Genomic DNA, 4,311 nt, shown 5'->3' with positions numbered 1-4,311 from the left:
ATTTTCTAAGTGTTGGAACTATTATTGAGTCTTTAGACTCGGCACATTACCTATGCATAAGATACGTTTCGCGTTTCGTTTGTGAATTGTGTGTGTCTCAACAAACACATTGGTGATACTCATGTGTGAAAAACTACTTACGTGTCAAGTATTAATGTTGTACATTACTAGCAATCATTCCCCATAAGGGCAATTTAGTCAAAAACATAGCAATTATCTAGCAACAAGCACGTTTCATGTATTTTCATATAGTTCAGCAGCTAGTTCTATCAAGACAGATTTCTACTTGAAAGATTACTCTATTCAACAGATCATAACATATCAATTAATTCACCAAAAATCGTCACAAAAGCACACATGAGTTAGGTTTCCAGAACTAGTTTTATTGTATTTTTATTCCACATAGATTTCTCACAATGGTCAAAACATTACAGTAAACTCACAGCAGTCAGAATCATGCGCAATAGAATGATATTTGTTATTCCTGTTAAATGGTAATTCAAATTAATGCAAGACCAACTGGGTTAGGTTCTTAACTCAACATGTTAACTTCTGGAAGTGGAACAAACCCATTTGGTCTTGTAGTTCATGAGATATGATAATTACAAAACAGCCTAACAGCAGGTCTCACAATTCAGACTTGCACTACAGTTTTGTAAAACAATAAAAGTTAACTTTTACACGTCCAAAAATTACAAACTTGGACTTTATGGAAACTAAACTCAACCTAGTACACTGTAGTGTTAATAATTTCGACCAATTACCACATTAACATTCCATTACAGTCGTCTAAACATAAACTTAACAATCTGTCCAGTACCAGTTTACATCAAAACTCAACATTACAACAATCTATGAACCATAATCCATGCATATAACACTCTAGACACAATATTTACCAACCATGCATATCAATCTCACAATACACACATAGTTAGGGTTTTTCTTGAAAGTTTAACATCAAGGAACAATGATTAACAAGCAACAATAACACAAGTTATCAATTTCATTAGCAAATCATCATCAAGCATATAATCAAACCCTAACTCATCTTAATCATCAATTTCGTGACTTAGGGTTTTGGATTAACCCATTCAAAATCAAAATTAAACATATAGGATGCATAGAGTAGTTGTTAATACCTTCCTAGCACCTTAATTCTTCAACCAAACTTGAAAAATCCTTGTGTGTATGTGTGTGTAGTGTGACGGAAGCCAAGGGAGAAGGGGAGGGGGGCCGATCGGGTTTGAGAGGGAGAGAGGAGGTTAGGGTTTTTGTTATTAATTAATAATAATTATATTACACAATGGCCCCTCAACTTTTAGTTATTACCTTTCTATCATAAAGTAGCTTTTTGCATCTTGAGTTAATGTTCTACACAATATTATCAAATAACACATAAGCCTAATACATAATTATCAAATAATTATTGTTTTGATGTTTGTCGTTTGTTCACCAATGGTTTGCGTCAACTCGTTTGCGTTTCGGTGCAATCCCGAAAGACTACATGTGTAGTGATTGTCAAGCGTCATTTAAAACCCTAGTTTAAATGTAATGAGATGTGCGTTATAGATCAAGTGATCTTAAGTTTGAATTGACGGAGTTTGGATTAACGGAGTTAACCTGAAATTGACGAGTGTCACATCATTCCCATGTTGAAAGAATTTTCGTCCCGAAAATTTGAGTTAAGTCGCGATGGGTGTCTGAAAAAGCAAGTAAAAAAATTTTCAGTTTGTCATATCATCCCCTAGTAGAAAGAAATTTCGTCCCGAAATTTAATTCATACCTCTGGTGATTTCTGACGGTTTGACGGCTTTCGCGGTTTTCGGTGTTTGGTCAACCCTTCAAAAAGGTGAGGATACTTTTTCATCATTTGATCCTCGCGTTCCCATATGAACTCTGGTCCACGTCTCGAGTTCCAACGAACTTTAACGATGGGAATCTTGGTGTGTTCGACTGTTTTGGTTTCCCAATCCAAAACTTCGGATGAAGCGTAACTGTTCATCAACTTGCAACTCGCCAAAGGGACTGCTTGGGTTTCATCGGAAAGGCATTTCTTCAAATTGGGTACATGGAATACATTGTGTACACTACTGAGTTCCGTTGGTAGATCCAGTCGGTACGCCACCGGACCAATGCGCTCAGTTATCCGGTAAGGGCCAACGTATCGTGGATTGAGTTTGTTTCGCTTTCTGAAGCGAATCACACCTTTCCAAGGTGAGACTTTGAGTAATACTTGGTCGTTCATTTGAAATTCAAGAGGCTTTCGGCGCTTGTCGGCGTAACTCTTTTGGCGATCTCATGCTGCTGCCATGCGGTTTCGGATTTGGACAATCTTTTCAGAGGTTTCAAGTAGTAATTCTGGACCGGTGATTTGGCTATCACCCACCTCTGCCCAGCAAAGAGGTGATCGACACTTCCGTCCGTACAACGCTTCAAATGGCGCTGCTTTAATGCTTGCATGGTAGCTGTAATTATACGAAAACTCTACCAAAGGTAAGTGAGGTTCCCCACTTTTTCCGAAATCCAACACGCATGCACGCAACATTTATTTATATAAGATAATAATAGAAAATTTTAGTATGTAATGCATTAGAAAAGTGTACTTATTTCCATGTGTGAGCCCTTAACTTTATGGGTCATGGTATTGTGCATTATGATGTATTCAATAATGTCATTTAACCTTATAGTTAGAACTTTTAAGGAGTGCATGAATCTTAGGAGTTATTTTGATTACTCTTAGGAAAAACTAAATCTAGAATAACTCTAGTGATAACATTTATTTATATAAGTTCTTGATTATCATTATCGTAAGAGACATTATGACTGACTCATTCTATTTGTTATGCTCCAGTTTTTAATGGAATGATTGTTATTACAAAGAGCAGTAGGATAGTCATATGTCTTATGGGATAACTAAAACTGATAAGAGCTAAATATTACTGAAACTCTTTATAATGTAAAACTTATATTATGTTTTAATATTAGAGTGGATGATTTAGATGTGATAGTTATTTATAGAAGAAAATTATAGCGAGTAATGTTATGAGATATTAAATAATACATATTAAATTTATGATCATTAGCTTAATGAAGGATCATTAATGTGAGAATCATTATATTTTTTATTGAAGATATGATATGTCTATTATTAACATCAAACTAATATACTATAACTAAAAGTTCTACTTAAACAAAAAATAAATCACCTTTTGGCAGAATTAAAATTTATTTAAGTATGTGTGCAAAACACTTGTATCCCATCATCTTTGGGCAGAAGTGATACAATTATTTTAATTATGCACATGTTAGTTTTGCTTGATAAAATGTAACACATCACCTTTGGGCAGAAGTGAGACATTTATATCATATTAGGCAAAAAACAAACAAAAGCTTTCAGTTAGACTTGAATGATATTGTAAATGTAACTCGTCACATTTGGGCAGAAGTGTTACATCAAAAGTTCATTTAAGTTAAGCCTTTATGTTTTGTAAAATTTTATAATATTTAAGTTTTACAAAACAATTAATTAGTTAATAGCAGAAAAATGTTTAGAGTAAGGATTTTTAAGTTTTCGGTAAAACCTTATTTTTCGGAATTAGTTCTCGGAAATTTTGGGTTCCGAGAATTGCCAGTTTCCGGCTTTTAGCAGGTTTTTCAGTATTTGGGTGTTTACATTATTTTATGGAGTTTTAGAAAAAAATGTTGATTCCGGTATTAGTGAGTTTTCGGGTTTATGGGTTATGACCCAAACCAATTTAGAAACTCATAAACTCTTAGAACACATAATCTATTTTAAGCCCATAATACATGATTTTTAAATATCACGTGAACCCGTAAACTGGTTTAAGCCCTTAACCCATGATATTTTTAAACTAAATAAATAATGATAAGATTTTGTTCAAATCTTTTTAATGATTAACAATTATATTTGTTTCCTATTTTAGGAGGATTCAAATCTTTTAAGAAAATATTAAAACTTCTAAGTTATCCAAGATTTGAAAAAATATATCCCTAAATAATCATTAACAAATTTTAATCAAGATTTTGAACCAACATATGCATAATTTTCGATAATAATGATGAACACGGAGAACATCATCGAAAAATTTTAACAATTAAACATACAAAAAACCTTGAATCGAAATCTTTAAACATGAATTTAATAGATTACGAAAATATTAGGGTTTACTAAATATGAATTTTTAGCGATTTTAAACAGTTTCATATATTGTTTTCGTAATAGAACATGAAAAAGAAACCGAAAAAATTAGGGTTTATCAAGTTTTAGTCCATGCCTTCTGATTCAAC

The sequence above is a fragment of the Bidens hawaiensis genome, unplaced genomic scaffold, assembly GCF_021521415.1.
Source record: "Bidens hawaiensis isolate Kalapana, Puna unplaced genomic scaffold, B.hawaiensis_p1.1 tig00032848_1, whole genome shotgun sequence".
NCBI lineage: Eukaryota > Viridiplantae > Streptophyta > Magnoliopsida > Asterales > Asteraceae > Bidens > Bidens hawaiensis.
This window is presented reverse-complemented; position numbering follows the sequence as displayed.